This window comes from Canis lupus, chromosome 11 (assembly GCF_048164855.1).
Source record: "Canis lupus baileyi chromosome 11, mCanLup2.hap1, whole genome shotgun sequence".
Lineage (NCBI taxonomy): Eukaryota > Metazoa > Chordata > Mammalia > Carnivora > Canidae > Canis > Canis lupus.
Window position 1 is genome coordinate 33190727 of NC_132848.1, and position 23177 is coordinate 33213903.

General features: G+C 44.1%; 1 protein-coding gene, 1 long non-coding RNA gene and 1 pseudogene across 10 annotated transcripts in view; 2 read left to right on the forward strand and 1 right to left on the reverse strand.

The window, feature by feature from the left end:
• SYN3 (synapsin III) overlaps positions 1-23177 on the forward strand; it is a 452196-nt gene that overhangs the window by 4892 nt on the left and 424127 nt on the right. The window contains exon 2 of one of the 4 annotated variants that reach the window (XM_072844190.1): positions 13910-14071. The exons of 2 other annotated variants lie outside the window; for them this stretch is intronic. The gene's annotated coding sequence lies outside the window, so the exon portion shown is untranslated. Of the gene's footprint in view, positions 1-468; positions 886-13909; positions 14072-23177 lie in introns of those variants that run through there. One more of the 4 variants, XM_072844191.1, reaches the window with a different exon arrangement.
• LOC140642237 (non-histone chromosomal protein HMG-17 pseudogene) lies at positions 2520-4402 on the forward strand (annotated as a pseudogene).
• LOC140642945 (uncharacterized) overlaps positions 18105-23177 on the reverse strand; it is a 64608-nt gene continuing 59535 nt past the window's right edge. For all 6 annotated transcript variants that reach the window (XR_012039316.1, XR_012039320.1, XR_012039319.1 and 3 more), the window contains one exon: positions 18105-18266. This is a non-coding gene — a long non-coding RNA (uncharacterized lncRNA). The remainder of the gene's footprint in view (positions 18267-23177) is intronic.

Sequence of the window (23177 nt, forward strand, 5' to 3'; positions counted from 1 at the left end):
AATGTCCATTGCTTAGTGTAGGAAATAAATGAAATGATACAGTAAAGTATTGGGTACATAATAAATGCTCAGAAAAACAGTATCTCTTTTATCTTTTGGAGAGGGAGATTTTCTAAATAGACCAGTAGTAGTCCTCCACTCTATACGCTATTTAAAATACAGATACCCGTCTTCCCTCTGAGGGCTCTATGGTTCCAGATGCAGCACAGTGATCTGTATGTTTAGAAAGCAGCCCACATGATCCTGGTAAAAACAAGTCCAGGAACCATTGGCTTTACCAAATACTTGAGTCATTGCTATGATGAACATGAAAGGGTTAAGCACCTAAAAGCAGAATTTTTCCTTCTAGGAATTATTAGCCAATGACAGTGCTGACCGATGATGTAATGGCTTTGGCTGGCGCTCCATTGGTTAAGTGTATTGTTTCTCTCCCTGCTTCAGCTGTGTGAGGAGCAAAGCTGGAGCCCAAGGGTTAATTATTCTGTGGCAGCAGATAGAGCTATTTTTTTCCCATTCCTCTTCTGCTAGGGGTGAGTGTACAGCCCAGCTTAGCAGATTGTTGCCCTTCTCCTTCCAATAAACAGCTGCATCTTCCTCCTTACCTCCTCCCAAGCAGAGCACATGTCTCCGTAGTACTACAGAGGAGGAGGAGGGAGAGGGAAGAAGGAGGAGGAGGAGGAGGAGGAGGAGGAGCAGCAGCAGCAGCAGCAGCAGGATCCTTTAGGGAGGAACCTTTCAAAGTTCCACGCGGCAGTCTCTCCTTGCCACTGGGTACGGGCACAGCCCCCGGCTGCCCTGGCCTGCAAATGTCCCACTGGATGAATTGCTAAACTGCCACCTGCTTCTGGGCATTGTTCAACCTGTCAGGATCCTCAGAACCAGGAGGTGAGCCTAGGGTTTCGGAAGAGGGAGTGGGCCTAGCAGAGGGGAGCTCTAGACTAGAGGTCTAGAGAGAGGGAACAGCTCTAGGCTGAAGGTCAAGCTTAGGCTCCATCTTATAGCCCTGGCATGTGGTGTGAGCTTGGGCAGGACTGTTTCCCTCTTTGGGTCTGTTTGCTCAAGTGCACAGTGTGAGGCTTGGATTAGGGATATCTAAATTCTGGGAGACACTGGCCACAGTGTCTGACCAGAAGCTATAAACAAGCATGTTCTTGTAGCTTTCTATCAAATGATCTCTGTAGTTGAATGCTTTGCTCCGGCAATCTTGGGCAGCAGTGGAATGTCAGGTGAGGGCTTTCTCCCTGGAGCCAGCTATCACCCAGGCCCCTCCTCATATTGTCTGGACTCTCTCTTCAATGCCCCCACTCAGCTGAGCAGCCCTTGGTAGACTCTGGGCTGAGGTTTCTCTAGAAACATCTGAATGGTCTCAGGGATTTTGATCATGTCCTTTGAGGGGAACTTTGGGGTCACACTGACCCTTGAGTTATCAGTGTGCCTTAATTTGGCTTTCCTAGTTGTCCTGTGCTGGAGCTCCTAAGGTAGGAGAATTATTTTTGCATTATTGGATGGCTTAGCTGTGACAGTTTTCTTGTGTGTTTTTAGTGGGGCATGGATTATTGCCCCAGCCTGAAATTTCTCACCTTGTCCAAAGAGGTCCTAGTGTAAGCGTGTCAGCCTCAAGGTGTAAATTTAAAAAAGTAGAAATGGGGTGGAGTGGGGTGAGAAGATGGTGGCTAAATAACTGGAAAAGGCTGATGATAAAAAACTCTGACCTTCATTTCATTGTAATTCAAGAAAGCCTGCATTTTACAGATAGGCTCTGATGCTACTTCCCTCTTGCAACACTCCAAACAATACAGAAATAAAAGCTCTGTTATTTTTATTTTTCGGAATTTAGTTATGTGTGGGGAGTTATCACTTTCCTTGGGGAGAGTAGAGACTTCAAAGTGTTCTGTGTCTTGTATAACCCTTGGTACCAGCTGCCCTGTGTTCTGGGTCAGGCTTTGCTGCTGAAGAACATATGGGCCCTTGGGCAAGTCGCTGTGTCTCTTGGAGCCTTGTTTTCTGCATTTGTCAATCACAGGGTCAGGAGGGAGTTGGACTGACTTTTAGAACCCTTATAGCTCTGGCTGTCTGTGCTTTGGATCACAAAAAGCCTTTGTGATTTGAGGCTGTTGATGAAGTGGGTTGGATAAGTAAAGAATCTTTGAATAAAGGAACATGCAGCATGGGTCCTGTAAGTGTAGGGCTGTACACATGTTTTAACTCATTTCACTCCCTCAGTAGCACTGGGAGTAGATGGAATTAACCTCACTCTACAGATAAGAAATTACTCAAGATCATCATACAGTAAATGCTGAGACTGGTATTTGTGCAGGTGACCATACTGAGATGGTGGCACGTCTTAGGATAATGAAAGGGCTGGAGCTGGAATCCTTACCTACCTTTGCTTCCATGCATGCTCTTCTTTCTACTATAAAGCAAGTACTGATTTTAAGATTGACTAGTCTGGCCAGATTAATGTGGACTATCCAGTTTAATATCTGGGACAGCAGAAAATTAGGGGACCCTGGGTCTGGAGGTGAATCCTTTGGACAAGGCTCTCAATTTACAGCTGAGAAAAATGGAGGTCCAGAGAAGTTAGGTGACTTATTCTCTGTCACTCAGTGAGTCAATAGATGGCAGGGATGGAAACCAAGACTCATTCACTTAGGTCTTTGAAGGTGTATTGTTATTAATGAGTTTTTTTTTTAAATCTTCATCTGAGAAATTTGGCATCATTTGAATTTAGCTATTCTCACCTTTGTGTATTCTCACCAGAATTTGTGAGATTTGTGTATTTGGCTCCTTTGAAGTGCCAAAGGGTTGAGGTAAGAATCATTGAATACTTAACCTGCACTTGGCATTGTGGCAGGTGTCTGAAACATGAAAGAAGAGTGGTAAGCAAGCTGAGTATGAGATGTGGCCAGTTTCCTTCAGGAGCCTCACAAATGCAAGCTGTATTTCATGAGAGTCTAACTCACAGGTCAGCAATCTTTCTTCTTCTTCTTTTTTTTTTTAAGATGTATTTATTCATGAGAGACACACAGAGAGAAAGGGAGAGACACAGGAAGAGGGAGAAACAGGCTCCATGCAGGGAGCTCGATGCGGGACTCGATACTGGATCCTGGGATCACGTCCTGAGCCAAGGCAGACTTGAGCTCAACCGGTGAGCCACCCAGACATCCCAGCAATCCTTCTTAGTGGATGAACTGGGTGGGACTCTGACCCTTTTTCTCGGTATATGGCTGGCACCTAATTTATACCACTACAGGAATACTTGCCACATGACATGTGGTCTCTGTTCTTTGTCTTTCCAACTAAGCTTCATGTTTCCCAAAGTGTGGAATTTAATCAGTGGGGCTGCCTAATGGGGAGGTAGATGTCAATGTCTTGGATATGCAGAGATGTACACTCAGAAATAAAAAGCTATCAAATGATTATTAAGGGCAGCCCTGGTGGTGCAGCGGTTTAGCGCCACCTGCAGCCCAGGGCGTGATCCTGGAGACCCTGGATCCAGTCCCATGTCAGGCTCTCTGCGTGGAGCCTGCTTCTCCCTCTGCCTGTATCTCTGCCTCTCTCTCTCTCTGTGTCTCTGTGAATAAATAAATAAAATATTAAAAAATGATTATTAAAAAGAGCAATGCAGATACTTGACTCCTTCCTTGATCAATGTAATGAAAGAATCATCTTGGAGCAATGTGAAGAAGAAGAGGCGAGAGCAACCCCTGGATCAGCCAAAGTGCGTGCACCGCTGCATCCCCACGTACAGTGCTTATGCCCTGCTGCTGTCACCACCATGCCCAAAAGAAAGGCTGAAGGAGATGCTAAAGGAAATAAAGCCAAGGTGAAGGATGAGCCACAGAGAAGATCTGCAAGGTTATCTGCTAAACCTGCTCCTCCAAAGCCAGAGTGCAAGCTTAAAAAGGCCCCTGCAAAAAGGGAGAGAAGGTACCCAAAGGGAAAAAAGGGGAAAGGTAATGCTGGCAAGGATGGAAATAACCCTGCAGGAAATGGAGATGCCAAAACAGACCAGGCACAGAAAGCTGAAGGTGCTGGAGATGCCAAGTGAAGTGTGTGCATTTTTGATAACTATGTACTTCTGGTGACTGTACAGTTTGAAATACTAATTTTTTATCAAGCTTCATAAAAATACAGAGAAAGAGAAAGAATCATCTTAATACCATGCTTCAAATATCCTAATGATTATTACAGGAGAGAGGAGTTATAAGTTTTTTGCAGGGCTGAAGGGCAAAGCTAGCAGCAATGGGTGGAAGTTGGAGGGGAGCAGGTAGCAGATAAATAGAGGGAGAGTATACTGATGGTAGAGGCTGTCCAGTGGGTAAGTCCACCTTCTACACTTTTGTCATCAAGATGTCATGTGCAAACTAGTGTGTAAAACACTGATTTAGACTAAGAGAAGTAGCACCACAAAGTCTATATGCAGTTGTTTGGGTCTTTCTACTGCTTTGTCTTTAAAGTAATTATAAAATTCCTCACCTGCATGGGGTAGGGGATGGAGAATTTTTAAGTGTCCTTGCTTGCTTGTAGTTATAATGCTATTCTGTTCAGATAAACAGTCTTTAATACCATTAAATGTGTTTAACAGTTTTTTTTTTAATGATAATGAAAATTAAGTGAAATAATATGTGTAGAAACCTTGAGCCCGGGAACTGTTACAGAGTAGATGCTCAGTATAATTTTACTGAAAAGAAATCAGCAACTTGCTTTGCATACTTGTCTATGCTGGTCTTTGAAAAGTTTTAGAGAAGAGCCTGGCCACCTGTGTCCAGGCTGGCATTTCCTATTTGAGTTTGGCATGTCCTGTTTGGCTCCTCTGCACAGTGTTCACCCTCTTACCTCTGAATACTGCTTCTAAAATCCAAAGTAAAAAAAAAGAATGAGTTTGAAAGCTTCACAGACCTGAGTTCAAAGCACTAGTTCAAAACATTACCTCGCATATCATTTTCTGGCATTGGCCATGTTACTTAACCTCTCCGTGTTTTTTTTTTCACTTATGAAAATGGGATCAGTATACCTCACCTTGAGGGTAGATGGGGGCTTAAATGAGAACCTTAAAAGAGTGCCTGAACATATATAGAGTAGGTGTTCTGTAAGTGGCTAATTTATTTGTTCTCCACCGAAAAATGTTACAGAGACGTGGTTTTTTTTCCCCTTCAATCTTACCTCAAACTTCTTTGCCCACATTAGTAGTATTTCTACATAGTTTTGTATAAACTTTCAGGAAACCTCACGTGACATTATTTTTAGAATGCATTTGCTTGCAGCCTTATTCCCTCCTCACTCACCTTCATGGCTGTCACCTAACTAAGCACTCAGAAGGGAAATGTGTTTAATCCAGTTGTAAAACTCTAGTAACTGATTTAAATATTCTGGGCTGGAATGCTCTTTACTCAGGGGCCAACTGAGCAGGTAATTTGAGGGTTTCTCCCCTCATAGCTCCAAGTTCAAAGCATTGGGGAATTTCATCATTGAATTTTCATTCCTTGGGTTTATGTATTTATCCATTTAACAAATATTTATTGAGTTCTTATACTGTGATAGGCAGTGTGCTAGGTACTGGGATCAATGACCATACAGACAAGATGTTATATTCTGATGGGGGAATGGAAAATAACTACGAAACAATTAAATTATAGGATGTCAGTGGCAAGGGCCATGAAGAAAAATAAAACAGTGTAAGGGCATAGGAAGAAGGCCATATAGAAAAATCCATTAAAAGTCTCTGAGGAAAGGAGAGAAAATGAGTGAAAATATCAGTGAGGATGACAGAACATGAGAGACTCCTAACTCTGGGAAACGAACAAGGGGTAGTGGAAGGGGAGGTGGGCAGGGGATGGGGGTGACTGGGTGACGGGCACTGAGAGGGGCACTTGACGGGATGAGCACTGGGTGATATGCTATATGTTGGCAAATTGAGCTCCAATAAAAAAAATAAATTTAAACAAACAAAAACGGTCTCTGAGGAGTTGCTATTTCAGCAGAGGGAAAGTTTGAGAAGGTATAACTAGAAAAGTACCCAAAACCAGGTCTGGTAGGGACTCATGGGCTGTAGAGAGAGGTTTGCATTCTACTTTTCCCCAGAGGCTTTGAGCAGGGAGGTTAAATGGTTTGACTTATTCTTTTGGGTTTTTTTAATTGCCATATAGAAATTTGACGTTGTTTTGGTGTAGATTCATGGAAGTGCCAACATCACAGTGAGGACACAGAACAGTTTCATCACCCAGAAACTTCCTCCTAATGTCCCTTTGTAGTCACAAACTCCCCGTCTCTGACATTTGGCAACTACAGCTCTACTTTCCATCATGACCATTTTGTCTTTCTGAGGATTGTGTGGTCAGGGGAATCATACCATATATAACCTTCTGAGGCTGCTTCATTCCCTGAGCACAATGCCTTAGAGATTCATCCATGTTGTTGCGGGTGTCAATAGTTTGTTTTTGCTGGCTAAATATTGTGTGGTTGTACCACAGTTTGTCTATTCATTTACCCTTGAAGGACAATTGGGTTGTTTCCAGGTTTGGGCAGTTACGAATAGAGCTGCTATAAACATTTGTGCTCAGGTTTTTGTATGAACACACATTTTTGGATCTCTAGGATAAACACCCAACTGTTGGATCACTGGGACATAACAAAAAATTTGCACTTAATTTGTTAAGAAACTGCCAAACCGTTTCCAGTGTGGCTTTACCATTTTGCATTCCCATCAGCGATGTGTAAAAGCTCCACTTACTCTGCATTCTTTTTTTTTAAAATATTTTATTTACTTATTCCTGAGAGATGCAAAGAGAGAGGCAGAGGGAGAAGCAGGGTCCATGCAAGGAGCCTGATATGGGACTCAATCCTGGGACTCTAAGGATCATGCCCTGAGCCAAAGGCAGATGCTCAACCGTTGAGCCACCCAGGTGTCCCGTACTCCGCATTCTTGTCAGCACTTGTCATTGTCAGCATTTTTCATTTTAGCCATTCTAATAGTTTATTATTTCTTTCCATGGTTTTAATTTGTATTTACCTAGTAGCCAATGATATTGAATATCTTTTCACATGTTTATTTGCCATCCTTATATCCTTTTTAGTGAGGTTCTGTTCAAGTCTGTTATCCATTTTTTAAATTGCTGTTGTGTTTCTTACTATTTAGTTTGGAGTATTCTTTATATCTTGTGGATATCAGTGCTTTCTTGAATATGTGTTCTGTAAATTGTTAACTTGTTTTTAAGGAATCATTCTGGATTCTGTGTGGGAGGGCTGCTGTAGTGAGGAGGGGTGGAAGCAGAAGGATCAGTAGCAGATTATTGTAGTAGTCCATGGGGAAAGATGATGGCAATTTGGATTAAAGTCATTTGGGTGTAAGAGGTGAGAAGAGGTAAAAATCAAAGAAACTTTTGAAAGTAAAGCCATCTGAACTTGATGATGGGTAGAATGTGAAATGTGAGGGAAAAGAGATGTCAAGAATGGCTATAGTGATGGAGGGGCTGAGAATTTAAATATAACTCAGGTATGGTATCTGCCCTTAAGAAGCTCTCAGACTAGTAAAAGGAGACTTACTGTAAGCAGTTTACAGAATACAACCGAGTGTGCTCAGAGAGATCATGTGAAAAGAACTAGGATATTGCAGGTGATGGAAAATTTACTAAGGGTAATATTTGTGAGGCCAGCTCTCTGGACAGCCACTCTCAGACTTCAGTGTCTGTAAGAATCAGGTGAGAAATTTATTAAAAATGAGCTGGTTAGGCTCCTGCCCCAAAAGTAAGAAGCCTGTGGTTAGCAACACCACAGATCATTCTGTGTAGGGGATTGGTTGACCATTATGAGAAACCTTTGGGGGAACTGGGAGGACTTCAGACAAGTGATGCCAGAGTTTCAATGTTCAGTGGGAATTCTGACTTGAAGGAAGCTGTGGAGAGGGCAGCCAGGCATGGCTTTGTGGGAAGAGAAAGAGTAAAGGCTTGGAAGAATGATAGAGACTGGCTGGATCCTAGAGTAGTATAGTATAGGTGGGGTGATGATGATGACTATTGACCAGAGAGCATGTGTCTGGGAGTTAGTGATGAATCATGGAAATTCCTGTGCTCAATGAGTCTAAAGTGGTTGCCACCACCCAGCAGCTGCCCAGATACTAACAAGAGGCCTGCCATAGTGAAAGGTATCTGGCAGTCCAGTGCTGGGTGTGCAGAGTGACTGTCTCGTGACCAAGTGCCTTTGAGGAGAGAATGAGCCAGCTGGGGGTACTGTGTGTAGAGATTTGCAGAAGGATGCCCTGTCTCTAGGACCACACTGGGTCTTCTTTGAAGCTTACAGACTCTGTATTTCCTGTTCACACATGATCTTGCCAACTTACCAAGGTTGCTGAGCCCCATCTTCCTGTAGCATGACTACTACTCACTGTGCGTCAAGCATAGTTCAAAACGCCTTACACGGATTAACCCATTTAATTCTCCCAACAAGCCTGTGGATGAGATAGAATGGCTATTTCTGTTTTATGATGAACAACTAAGGCACTGAAATATCAATGACTGGCTCTAGGGTGCAGTGCTACAAAGTAGAAGAGCTGGCATTATTAAGCAAGTAGTTTGGACTTCAGAGCCCATGGTTTTAACTGTTATGCCGCATACGCCCTCTGGGGGCATCTGTAGAGGGTGAGAGGCTGGAGAAGCCGGAGTGGCAGCAGTAACACATATGCTGTGCTTACAGTATCCCAGTCCTTGGGCGACATTTGTGGGGTTTTCCCTGCAGGTACTATTTCAGTAATACACTTTTATGTCAGAAGTTTTCTTCTTTGATTTTAGCTTTTGGGTTAAAACTTACTATTTTTATTCTTTCTTGTCTAGTTAATAGCAATATGGTATATCTATTGTGAAATTTGAAAGAGTAACATAAGGTGTTGTAGTATCATGATGCTCCTTAAAATTGTTGTTATATGTGGAACTGTTTGCCCATACACTAAATGGCCCCAGGTTATTATGTTTTAGAGTTCTTTTAAATCTGTCTTTCTCCATAACTTCCTGTGCTTCAAGCAGCTAGTGTGTTTTCCTACAGCAAAATTCTTTCTGATTTATCCCGTCTGTTTGGCTGAAGTCAGGGAAGACAAGCGACCAAATATATGTGCATTGTTTCCTAAGGAAAAATCAATAGGCTCTGACTAACAGGCTTTTCTCCTTTTTTCTGTAGATTTCAGAGAGAGGTACAATAAACTGATGGGTCTGAGGCCACTCCCACTTTCTTTTCTTCTTTCTTTTCTTTCTTTTTAAGATTTTACTTATTTATTTATTGGGGGGGGGGCGGAGAGATTGGTGCTAGGATCATATGAGCCAAAGGCAGACACTTAACTGACTGAGCCACCCAGGTGCCCCTTTCCCATCTTATTTCAAGGTTCTAAACTGCTGCTGTACCAAATTTCTGTAGACTGGGAGTTTAAACAACAGACATGTATTTCTCACAGTTCCAGAGGCTGGGAAGCCCACAAGTCAGGGTATTCAGTGTATTGGGTTCTAGTAAGAGCCTTCTTCCTGGTTCATAGAGGGCCATCTTTTTGCTGTCCTAATATTGTGGAGAGCAGGAAAAGAGGAAGTAAGCTTTCTGAGTGTCTCTTCTTAGAAAGGCACTAATCCAATCCCATCATGAAGGCTCTACCCTCATGACCTGATTATCTCCCAAAGGCCTCATCTCCAAATACCATCATGTTGGGGATTAGAGGGGTTCAACACAGGAATTTGTGGGGGACACAAACATTTACTGCATAGCAGTTGAGTAGTTGAGTTTGCTACACAAGAGAACTCCAGACAGTGCAGAAGGAGTGTAGTGTGATCTAGGAGAGTTTTAAAGTTCTCTTAGCAGAGAGAGAGCTGGAGTTCTAGGGAGGCTTCTGAACCTAGAGCTGAGTTTTGAAAGATGAATGGAGTACACTGATCCCATGGGGTGGGGTGGGGCTTAGAGAAGAATAAAATCGGATGCCATTCCAAGAGGCAGGAACAGCATGTACAAGAACACATGGCAAGTGAGCAGATATGTGTTAGTGAATGTAATGGTGCCACATGAGGCTGGAGACAAAGCTGGCACAGATCAGAAAGGGCCTCAGTGCTGCATGGAAGGGCTTGGGCTGACATCAAGGAGCAGCTGCTGTGTTTAAGTAGGATAGTGACCTGGGCAGGTTTTTGTTTTTAAAAAATGTCTCTGACAGTCTATCCTGTGGAAATGCATTTGGAGGAGACCTAAATATATGCAGGGAAACCACACTTCTGCAGTGGTCTATGCAAGAGATTACATGTCCGAGCTAGAAGTTGAGAGAAATGAAGTGACTGTCAAAGCTTCCCTTTTATTGAGCCCCACACCCAGAATAATCTCCTCTGTTATGGGGCTGTCTGAAAGTAAATTTGATATGGTCTCTGTCCTCAAAAAGCTTATAATACAGAAACATCTAAGAAACCATTGGCAGTGCCGAAGATGGATTCACCAAGTTTCTTTGATTCACGAATGTCTTTTGAATGTTTTCTATGTACCAACCCTTTCTGGTTGGTGCTCGAGATGTGGCAGTTAAAAAAAATCAACAAAATTCCTGTCCTTATGGGGATCACATTCAAGTTGTAGGGAGCACAGAAAGGAGACATGACAAAGGTAAGATACATGTTATGTGACAGTGGGTATTACAGACAAAAGAGGGAAGGGGGAGAGGGGTGTTGGAGAAGGGGCTGCAATTTTTTAAAAGGTAACATTTGAATAAAGAGCTAAAGGGGGAAAGGGAATGGTATCTTAAATATACAAATATAGAGACTAAAATACCTTTCTGGAGTGTAACAACTTTGAACATGAGCTTTGGGGAAAGGCAGACTTTAATTTGAATCCTGGCTCCATGCCATGCTGGCTGGGTGACCTAAGACGTGTTATTTTCACCTCCTTGAATGTGGATTTCCTTATCCCTAAAGTAGAGATTGATGACATTCATCTCCCAGGATTGCTGTCAGGATGGAAAGAGATACTTCTTGCTTAGTGCTGAGCCTGGTGCATCGAAAGTGCTCATTGTGCGGTACATACTCAATGTTAGAGATGATTCTGGTAGAGCATCACCAAGGAAAAGGGCCCTGGGAGGTACACCAGGGGGTCTGAAACAGGATTTCCTGACTAGGGCTCTCAGCTCTGCTGTTGCAGAACTGAGCCATGGGCCCTGGGGGCAGAGAGGCAAAAGTTCCAGAACAGCCTTTTCAGTAAAGAGTACAGGAGAGCCTGGAGACCCAGTGTCCTGCTATGTTGTGTGGTCCTTCAAAGTCTCTGCATCTTGGGAAGGATTCTGTCCTGAGGCAGGTCCCAATTCCCTGGGAAAGGATGTGAGAAAAGCTTTATGTGCTTTAAAGAAATAATGGAGGTGAAAATTGGTGGGTGTGAAGGCGAGTCTGGCTTTTGTTCAGCAGTTTTACTGGTGAGCACAACAGAAATGGTTGTTTTCTGCGGGGGCTAGAGGAGGCAGCTGCCAAAAAAGCCCTTCCTTGCCTGCGAGTGACAGAGGAGAGGGCTGCTCTCTGGAAGGAGTCGGCAGCAGCTGCTGGGGAATCTGGGTGGAAATCTAGGATATGAAAGCTCTGCTTCCCGTGGGCGCTTCCCTCTGCCTGTCGCATGTCATCAACCATTGGTATCATGGTGCCTGCCTGAGGGGGCATTACTGCCTCTTGGCTAAGGCTAGCCATTTCCCAAGACTGCTTTAGGGGGAGGGTCTGGCAGCAGCAAGCCACTGCAGAGCAGGGGAGTGAGTAAGAGTACAGCATTGGTTGGGATTCCTCTAATCTAGTCCTTTTTCCTTTTTCTCATTGTCCAAGTCTTCTGTTTTCTTTTCATCTATTCTGTTTCATTATTTTATTTATCTACCCCTCATTCTTTTTCTTCTTTTTCCTTCCATCCTCATGTTCTTCTTAGATTTTTCTTTTTACCCCCCTTTGTTCCTCCTTTTCATCTATTCATTTGTTAATTCATTATTAATCCATCAAGCATGTTCTCTGCACAGTGCTAGCCCGGGGCACTTATAACACCTTTCCTGCACTCAGGAACTCAGCTGCTGCAGTAAGGGGGAGGAGGGGAAATAAACAGGCAAAGCCTGCAGTGAAGGACCTAGACCCTAGAGTCAGACAGACCTGGTTGGAATTTGCCACTTATGTGTTATGTTGGGCAAGTTACTGAACCTTTCTGAGCCTCACATGCTACAGCTCTCAATCAGAGTACTAGACCCTTCTTCCTAGGATTGCTGGGAGTGCAGGAGGGAGTGCAGGTAATGTGCTTAGCAGAGTATGAGGCATGGAGCAAGAATTCAGGCAATGTTATTATTAATATATTCTGGCAAATATTATTAGGCATCAAGATAAAGGAAGGGAGAGAGAGGAAACCACTTTTCTGTGTCTGGTTCTTGCCCCTGAAAGTAAGCATCAAAGATATGCAACAGAGTTCCTCAGTCCTCATTTTATAGATAAGCAAAGAAGCCTATGAGTAGAGAGGTGACCTGCCTTGGGGATGCCTAGGGATACAGTAGAGTCCGCCATCTGGGTCGAATCTTCATACCACACAGAATCCTGGTGGCAGCTGTGCAAGTTACTCTACCTTTTGGGCCTCAGTTTCCTCTGTATGTAAAGTGGATGATAACAAAGGATTACTATTAGGACTAATTGGTTTAATATATGACCAGGGCTTAAAAAAGGACCTAGCACCTAGGAAATAGTATAAAAATATTAGCTGCTATTACTATTGTTATTAGTATTACTGTCATCATTTTCACTATAGTCAGGGTCACACAGAAGGCCAGTGGTAGTGGTCACCACTCACCTCCTTTAGTGGACATATGTATGCTAGCCTTGCCCACACCAGCCCCTTTGTGCGAGCAGTGAGGCTGCCAGCTTTCCTAGCCTGCAAGAGGGAGTTATGTCCCCATAATTGCAGCTGAGCCCGCATAATTGAGCTGTTCCCAGAACCTTCTGAACCAGTGCCTGGATTCAGGCTCTCTGAGGTGAAGGGCACTGCAGAGTCTGTCACAATGCTGCCCAGTAGGTGTCAGGTTACAGGGAGTACCCCACTGAGGTTTAGCACCAGGAGAGTTAGGGGAGAGTAGGCCAGCAAGCCAGGGCTGTGCAGTCGTTGAAGGGCTGCATCTGGAGACAGACTAGACTGATGTAGAGGCAAGATTGAATTTTGCCACTAACCTGGTACATGGTGGTCTGCAGTTCACTTCACCCCCTTCAACCTTAGTTTCTCATCTGTAAAGTGGGTTAATGGTACTATTTGCTTCACAGGGTTCTGTGAGGATTAGTGAGATGATGCTTGTAATGAGCTCAGTGCTAGGAAGCAAGTGGGTCACATGGTGGCTATTACTTTCCGCTATTTAATAGAAGAGTGCTCCCTGTCTGGAGAGGGTGAAGTGAATGACTGGGAACTAAGCATTGATATGCAGAGAATCTTATATTTTAATTGTGGTAATTTGGAGTCAGGAAAAAAACACGAGCTAAAGACTTAGGAGACCTATGTTCTGGGCCTGGGCTGGCCTCTACTTCATTGAGTGATCCTAGATAACTCTCTTCCTTGTGTGTGTAGTCTCCCCATCAGGTAACAAGGTCATGGGAGCGGGGCTGCCACACTGCGCAGTTCTGTGTCTTTCACAGGGGCCCCCTCCAGGTCCAGACCCTCCAGGTAACTGTCTCTGCCAGAGCACAGCCCATGCCCCCCGGAATCCCAGAGTTCTTTACCAGATGCTTCCTCAGTGTGCAGTGTGTCAGTCCTGCATCCAAGTGCTGTGCACGGTGCCAGGATGAGAATGAAGTGGGCAGGGTCATGGGGGAGTCTGGCAGGAAGTGAACCCACTCTCAATATAAGGAAAATGCTGCAGGATAAGGGAAGAAGATACACAGTGGGCCCCCCTTATCCGCGGTTTCACTTCCCGCAGGTTCAGCTACCTGTGGTCAACCTCTGTCTGGAAGCAGATGGTCTCCTGTGGTAGCGTCAGAAGGTCATAGCAGCCTCTATGCTGTGTCACCATACCTACATCATCCGCTTCACTTCTTCTCATCACGTAGGCATTTTATCATCTCACATCGTCATAAGAAGGGTGAGTACAGGACAACAAGCTATTTTGAGGAAGAGACCGTGTTCATATAGCTATTATTACAGTGTATGGTAATAATTGTTCTATTTTATTATTAGCTATTGTTGTCAATCCCTTACAGTACCTAATACATAAATTAAACTTTATCATAGGAAGAAAACATAGCATAGAGAGTATTTGATACCATTGGTGGTTTCAGGCACCCACAGGGTGTGTAGGAACATACCTTCTGTGAATAAAGGGGGCCTACTGTAGTTGGTGAAGGGCACTAGGGTCAGTATTAAATGGAATGGTCAGGAAAGGACGCTGAGGAAGTGACATCCTGAATGACAAGGAGGCGGCAAGGGGAAGACAGAAGAAAATTCTGGGCAGAGGGAAGAGCAAGTGCCGAGACCTGAGGGTATTGGGGCAGGGATGCTAGAGAGTGAAGTCAGCTTGTTTGAGAAATAGAAGGGCCAGTTTGGATATAGAAAATGAGCTAAGGGAAGGGAGTCCAGATGATGTGTCTTTTCCTCCCCCCGAGGCCGTGAAAGAAGCTTGAGTGCTATCCAGACCACAGTGGGGACCGCTGAGGGGTGGGAGTCACGGCAGGGAAGCAGGTGCCAGGGCAGGAAGGGCAGAGGGGAGCTTCCTTGTTGGTCCAGGTGAGGATGACGATGGCTTGGACCCTAGTGGTAGCTGTGGAGTTGGAAGAAGTAGATGCACTCAGAGGCTGTATTGGGGAGGAGAGTTGATGGCCTGTGGAGGGTGGCTGGAGAGGGGAGAATTATGGGATCTTCCCACATTTCTGTCTTAAACAACCAAGTGTGGTATTTACTGAGATGGGAAGATGAAGAGAGGGCAGTTTGGGGTGGGGAGATGGCAGAAAATGGAGTTCTGTTTGGGATCTGATAAATTTAAGATGTTTCATAGCATGCTTTTGCTGCTCTCCAGAGTAAACTTGCTAAATTACTCATTAGGATGGCACCTGCCTGCCAGAAGCACCGCCAGGCTGGCCATCTGCCCTGCCAAGCTTAGACAGGAGGCTGCGGACACCTGAAGGTGATAGGATTGGATGTACAGTAATCAGCCTGGTCTCCACGGGCTGTGCTCTTCCCCTGTCTCTCTTTTTCTACTTCTGTCTCTCTCTGTCTCCCTGTCTCTCTCTTGCTCTCTTTCTGTCCCTCTCTATGCCCTTCTCTGTCTCTGTGTCTCCCTGTCTCTGTGTGTGTGTGTCTTTCTGTGTGTCTCTCTGTCTCTCTTTTACCTGTTAATAGCTTCGTTCAGATGTTCCAGATAAAGTTGGCGTTTCCTTTCATTTCAGTCCTTCTTCCTTTCTCCAAGTGAGCCTCTCACTCTCAGAGTGAGCCTCTCCTGTATCTCTAGGAAGAAGGTTATTTATTTGGCTCTGTGTGTTTTCTGATCTGGCACAAGGAAACACCGTGTCTGGTTCCTGGATTGTAGTAATGCTGGCATCCTTCTTGACTCTGGGCTCCCAGCTGTGCCTACTACTATCTCTAACTCAGTGATTCTGTAGCCAGACATGGTCCCTCCCCTCAAACCACAGGGACAAGTGTGCACAGGGCTTTGCAGGGACACAAAGCAGCTCTCTTAGTCTTAGTTGGTTGGTGAGAGTAGTCATGGAAGCCTCCCTAAGGGAGAAGGGAATGAGCTGCATCAGAAGTAACGAGCTGAAGAACATAGAGCGAAGGGAAGGTCATGCCAGGCAGAGGGAACAGAGATGTAAAATCATTGCATGGGGGCCAGGGCGTAGGTGACCAGAACTCTGAGCAGCTCTATACACTAAGCTATGTTTATGGAATCCTAGAAGCCAGATTGCAGATTCAAGGAGGCCCAAGGTACCGTGACATGAGAGAAAATCAATAGGCCCATGCCCTGGGTTTGAATCCTATTACCATCGAGGGGCAGTGCTGCCTAGTGATTAGGATCATGCTCACAGGAGCCTGGTTGCCTGGGTTTGAATAGAAACTCTGCCTCTTAGCAGTGTAACTTTGGGTCTCATTGTCCACTTTTGTAAAGTGTAGGTGATAATAGCACACCTGCCTCATAAGACTAGAGGAAGCATGAGTTAATATGTGTCTGGTGCTTAGAACAATGCCTGACAGAACTGTGATGATTATTTACAAATTGAGTGACCACATAAATTACTTATCATTTTTGGTCCTCAGTTTCTTCCTCTGTAAAGTGAGGGTAATGGCACTTCCTGAGCAGGATTCATATATATTTATATCCTGGAAACAATAGCACTGTGTTTGGCACTTCATAGCTGCTCAGTAAATGATAGCAGTAAGTTTTACGTTACAAGCCCTATAGAAGGGAGTTCTGCATGGACTAAGAAATAGTATCAACTTCCAAGTCCCTTTCAAATTCAAAATTAGGAGCAGCCAGGTGGCTCAGCGATTTAGTGCCGCCTTCCTCCCAGGGCGTGATCCTGGAGAGCCAGGACTGAGTCCCACATCAGGCTCCCTGCATAGAGCCCGCTTCTCCCTCAGCCTGTGTCTCTGCCTCTCTTGGTCTCTGTCTCATGAATAAATAAATAAAATCTTTAAAAAAAATTCAAAATTAGTTCCTGAAAAAGCAGCTCTGATTTAATGGAGAAACGGAAGATAAAGAATTAGGAAGAAAGAAAAGAAGGAAAGGAAGGAAGAAGAGAGGGACGCCTGGGTGGCTCAGTGGTTAAGCACCTGCCTTTGGCTCAGGGCATGATCCTGGAGTCCCAAGATCGAGTCCCACATCAGACTCCCTGCATGGAGCCTGCTTCTCCTGCCGCCTATGTCTGTGCCTCTCTCTCTGTGTGTCTCTCATGGATAAATAAATAAAAATCTAAGGAAAAAAAAAAAAAGGAAGGGAGAAGAGATGGAGGGGGGAAGGGGGAAGGAAAGAAAGCCTCCTTGGAAACACTCTTTGTAAATGGGACAAAGACAAAAAAGACGGAGTTGATGCCACCCAACTTATATTTTCTGAGCAATCCCATATGCAAGATGAAGTACTGGCAGCTCTGCTGAGGGTATCATCAAGGGTCCCCCACTGTATTCTGCTGTTCCCAGCCATACTATGCACCCCACTGGCATACCCAAAACCTCAAAACCTCCTGACTTCATACAGAGATAATCCAAATGTGTTTCCTGGCCTGTTGCTGCAGAGGGAGGTGTGGGCAAGAGGCCCTTCAGGCAGGTGCTGCTCCAAGGGCACAGGCATTGGAGAACAGAGACCCACAGTGATTGTGCAGAGACTTGGATATTCCCTTGAATACTATTTTCCCCATTGTATACAATAGCCAGGTTTTCTCAACAAGATCAGGACAATAGGGGCTTTCTGAGTTTTCACTGGCAGGGATTGAGGGAGCAGAACATTCTCCCTGCAGAGAATGCAGAGCCTGGAAGTGGCTAGCCCTTGAGTTTCCAACCAGGTAGATGGGCATGGCAGCCATAGCACTAGGAGTTACAAATGCTCTCCCAGGAGTTAGGAAGTAGATCCTCCTGGGGGAATGCTTGGGGACCAATCCTTGAAAGAGGGCTCTGGGACCCCAGTCATAGATTCAAGGCAGAGATTGGATACCACAGTCTTGTTGGATCACTGGGGGCTGTTGAAGTAGAAACCCCAAATGACCACAGAAAAGAAAACCTAAGCAAGGTCAGCCCTTGGGCCACTCAGATATCTAATGTTAGGGGTAATAGGCAGTGGTATTTTGACCTCAGGATTATACAGGAGCCTGGGGTGCACATGGACAAGCTCTCTGTGTGACTGCAGGAAAGGTGATCTGGGGACCCGAGAAGTCCCAGCCTTTGTAGTTGGTTTTAGAAAAGTGAGTTAAACCTAACCCCTTTCAAACAGGGCCACAGGGAGCATTGATTAGAATTTTCTCAGGAAATAGAGAAAGAATCAATCAATTAATTCTATTATCTACTGAGGTTGTACAAGGTGCTATGGATACAGAGCTGGAGTACAGACCCTGCCTTCAGTGATCCCGAAATCTAAGCCAGTCATTGCTGTATTAGGAGCCAATACATGACACACAATCACAAACTTGATGGTATAGATTGATAAGCATTTGTTTTATTCATGCTTCTTCAAGTTGACTGGGAGCTGACGCATCTTGGTGGGGCTCATCTGGATGACTCTAAGGTACTGCTTGGGTCTAAGTCTTCTTCAGGTGTCTCTGTTCCTCATCAGATCCACGGGACATGTTCTCATGGCACTGGCAGAGGTACAAGAGGGCAAGTGGAAACATGTGATGTCTCTTAGGTCTGTGGCTCAGAACTGGTGTACTATCACATCAGCCAAAATTAGTCACATGGCTGAGCCCAAAGTCAGTGGGCAAAGGAGTCACTCAGCTTCAAGTGGAAACAACTGCAAAATCACTTGACAAACTGTAGATTCTGGGAGAAGTATAGAATTGTAACGAATAATTCAAACTATCAAATTGCCCACCCCAACGTAGGTGTGTTCATCTATGTACAAATCATGAATATTTTACACATATACTGTAACCACAAAATGTACACACAAAAAAGAATTTAGATTGAAAATTTGGAAATAAAAGTTCAAACAATTTTTTACGTACACTGCAGTGCATCATTTTGAAAAGCCTTAGGGGATGCACTTCCCATTTTGGATGTTCTGATCCAGAGAAGTATTTCTCAAAATGTGGTATATACAACAACTGCAGCAAATCATTTGACGAGCTTGTTAAATGCTTATTCTGGGCTACTTTTCCAACCTACAAAATCAGAGCCTCTGAGGGTGAAGCCTAGAATTTGTATTGCTAGGAGCTCCAGGTGATATGGGTATATCACTGAGACTTGTGAACCAACAAAGCAATCAGCCTCTGGTGGAAAGAAATTGAAAAGTGGTTTCCAAGAACATTGGAATACCCCCCTTACCCATTCTGGAGTGTGCTAGGGGTGGTCAGGAAGGCCGTCCTGATTGAGTGGTGCAGGAGGTGAGTACTGAAGGAAGGGGGGATTTAACCATGATGTGTGGAGAAGGCTGAGCCGGGCAGAGGTCTCTGCATGTGGAAGAGCTGTCCTTGAGAAAGGACCTGCCATGTTCAGGGAGCCCTATGGTTAGAACATGTGGAGCAGAGGATAAGGAAGGCATCCTGAAGAGTGAGTTAACAGATAAATAAGGCTGAGCCAGAGAAATAAAAGGACAATGGATTGGGGGCAGAAGTGGTCTGATCCAAGCTGGAGGTGAGAGGGCTGGAGTTTCCATGCCTGAATGTGAATAAGATAAGGATCTTGGAGGCCATGGGCAACCACAGAAGAATTTTCTGCGGGAAGTGACATGATTATATGTAGGCAAGGGATTGGAAGTGGAAGCAGGTATGCAAGCTGTCACACTTGTACCCCAGAGAGATGAGGGTGCCCTGGCACTGCAGGGAGGACAGAGATGAGATTGGATGCCAGAGTTGTTTAGAGAGAATCTGTTGAGCACTAGAGAAGCACCAAAGGAGAACTGGGGAGGTATCTTTGAGTGTTGAGCTTGACGGCGTGAATATGAAGTGGTGATGGAAGCAGAGCTGTTCACCCTGAGAAGCGGGGTTTGCCCAAAAGGGTCCACATTCTAGATGATCACCAAAGTGGGTACCTCTCTGGCCCCAGTTTAGAGTGAAAATCCCTGGAAATAATATTATGAAACACACCCCCAAACTACATATTGTTTATTTTGTAATAAGGTAACATTGCTAAAAATCACCTTTATTTATTTTAAGGGCCTATGACGGGCAGCAATCACAGAGGCAGCCCAAGATGGCCATTTAGTTCCAGACCTCAGGTGATCAGGAGCCTTTGTTTAGATTTTTAGCATGACCTTCAGATAAAGGTCTAGATCAATCAGAGGCAAGCCAGTGTGATTGTCAGGTAACATTAAGCTTGTGTCTCAATCCTGCCTTGTGCTGCCTGGAAAGCTTTATAAATTCTGCCTGTAAATAAATCCTGTGGTTATTTTGTGGGTAACAGTTATATATAGTTGCTTTATAATTGTAGGTTAAAAACTTGAAGCTATTTGATGTAAATGCTCATGTACATGAGTATTTTTTTGTGACCCTGTTTTGACATTTCTCCATTTGAATATAGTTTGAATTGAGGTGGGTGATCTCAAATAAATGGAAGACTCTCACTTCTCTCGATCCCTGGGAGACTCTCTTCCATATAATTTCCTGACATCTGGAGGTGCTCTCCAACAAGGGGAGGGAATTATTGATACAGAAGCCTCTCTCACCCACAAATCCTAGCTTTAAAGCCTGAATCCTTGGCTGGGGACCCACAGTGTCCCACCTGTGGGAACAAGAGTGTTGCCACTCACAGGAGGTAAAGGCCTGTGTGAGTGGATTTGAACTCATCAAAGACAGTGGATACTTTCATGTAGATGTGGCTCAAACAGAGCTCTGCAGATGAAAGACCCCACAGGTCTGTCTGTAGGTGGAGATGGAGCTGCTCCCTTGGCAAAGATGCAGGTTTGACCTTTTTTCAGGAAGTTAAGTATCTCTTAGCTTTGCAACTTGAGTGGTACAGCCTCTGGATTCTCCGGCTCACCCTAGGCTCCCACACCGCCAGTGCTCATCAGTATATTGATGAAGCTGAGCCCATGTTGTCTCCATGAATTTTTAAACTTTCTGCTCCTGCAGAAAGGGTTTTAGCAGCTGTTAATTACGCAAATGCTAGTTCCTAATGGGGAAGGAGGAAGAAAAATCTGTCAGCATTCACTGAACAGAAGCTGGAGAGAGAATTTATCATCTTGGTGTGTTTACATGAGGGAAGAGCTCACCAAAAATTAAATCAGATATTCCTTTGCATTATTCCAGCTTAGGCTTATGTGTCAGATGTTCTGATAGTTACTTTCCTTGTATATAATTGTATTTTTAGTCCTCACAAACAAAAGGTGAGTGTGGTTTAATTTCATTCATGTTATTTTAAACAAATTCACTCAACAAATATTTATTGATCCCCTACTACATTTTTCTAAATGCTTGGGATATAGCAGTGAACAAATCAGACAATAATCTCTGTTCTTAGGGCACTTTCTATCAGAGGGAGCAGAGAATCAACAATAAGCAAAATAAGTATATAGCTTTTTTTTTTTTAAGATTTATTTATTTGAGAGAGAGAGCAAGCACGCAGAGGTGGAGAGGGACAGAGGGAGAGAGAATCTCAAGCAGACTCCCCGCTAGGTAAGGAGCCTGCACTGGGCTCAGTCTCACAACCACGAGATCATGACCTGAGCCCCAATCAAGAGCAGGACACTTAACTGACTGAGCTGGTGCCCCCCAAAGTATATAGTTTTATGGAAGGCAATGCATGCTATGGAAAAAAGAACAAGTGGAATGGGGAAGGAGAGAACCAAAGTACCAGACGGTTTAACATTGGGTGGTTAGGAGGAGGCCTCACTGAGAAGGTGACATTTGAGCAAAGATCTGAATGACATGAGGGGGTAAGCCATGCAGGTTTCTGTAGCAAGAGTGTTCCAGGTGAAGGAACAGCCAGGGCAAAGGCAGCTGGTGAGCAGGAAGTTCAATTGTTGGAATTCATCTTCCTTTATTTTCTAAGTTATATGCCAGGCCTCAAATGTTCTTTAGCTAATGTCCCATTGTAAGAGATCCAGGTAATAGCCCCTGAAATATTATGCAATTGACATTTGCAGAGCACTTTAAAGATTAAAAAGCAATTCCATGTGGGTCGATGGAAATATTCTGTACCCTGGTTGTGGTGGTGGTTACATAAATGAGTTAAAATTCATAGAACTCTACACCCAAAAAGTCTATTTTACTCTATGTTAGCTTATAAAATAAATATTTTGAAAAGCAACTTAATACACTTTATTTTGTCTGCTCAGAGACCTGTGAAGTAGGAAGGATAAGGATTAGTATCCCTGCTTTGCAGATCAAGAACCTGTGGCCTGGATATTACTTAGTTGCAAGAGGCAGAGTTGGGTCTCAAAGTCAGATCCTTTCCAAAGCCAGTTCTTATGTAAATACTGCAGTCTCTGCCACTTTGTCTCCCACACTAGTGCTGACCATACTGTTTAGACCTTCAGGCAATGGGACATGCACAATGTTAAAAAACAATCAGAATAATAACAGCAGCTAACACAGATTGCTCATCATATGCCAGCATTATTCTAGATGTATGTAAAGTCACTTAATGCTCACAAGCATCCTGTAAGGTAGATACTATTAGACTATCCCCACCTTACAGGTGAGAAAACTGAGGCACAGAGAGGTTAAGAAGTTTACCTGAGGCCATGTAGGTACTAGATTGCAGAACTGAGATTAGAACACAGGTCCTGTGGCTCCAGGGTCTGTGAGCATAACCTTCAGGCTTGCTCCCTCTGTCCTGCAATGTCCAGCCCCAGAATGGTGAGGCAACGATAGTCTTTAGCCTGATCTTGGTAGAGGTCTTGCACTTAAGAACACCCCCTTTTTTTATCAGAAAGGCATTATATTCTTTTTAGTTTAAGGTTCACGACAAATTAAGGGGAAAGTAGAGATTTCCCATGTATCACCTAACTCACACACAAGTGTAGACTTTCCCACTATCAACTTCCCCACCTGAGGGTACATTTGTTACAATTGTTGAATGTACACTGACACATCATAATCACCCAAAGTCTGTAGTTCACTTTGTGGTTCACTCTTGGTGTTGTATATTCTATAGGTTTGGACAAATGTATAGTAATGTGTATCCATCAGTATGGTGTATGCTACAGAATATTTCTGCTCTCCTAAAACTCTAGGTGCTCTGCCTATTCAGTACCCACCCTTGCCCCAGCAACTCCAGGCAACCACTGATCATTTTACTGTCTTTGTAATTTTGCCTGTTCTAGAATGTGATATAATTGGGATTACAATTATACCATATGTAGCATTTCAGACTTGCTTCTTTCACTTAGTAATGCACATGTAAGGATCTCTGTGTCTTCGCATGGCTTGACAGCTCATTTCTTTTTTCCTACTGAATAATATTCCATTTTCTGGATTACCACATTTTATTTATTCATTCACTACTGAAGGACATCTTGGTTGCTTTTAAGTTTTGGCAACTATGAGTAAACCTGCTAATATAAACATCACTGGTGGGTTTTTGCATGGTCGCAAGTTTTCAGCTCCATT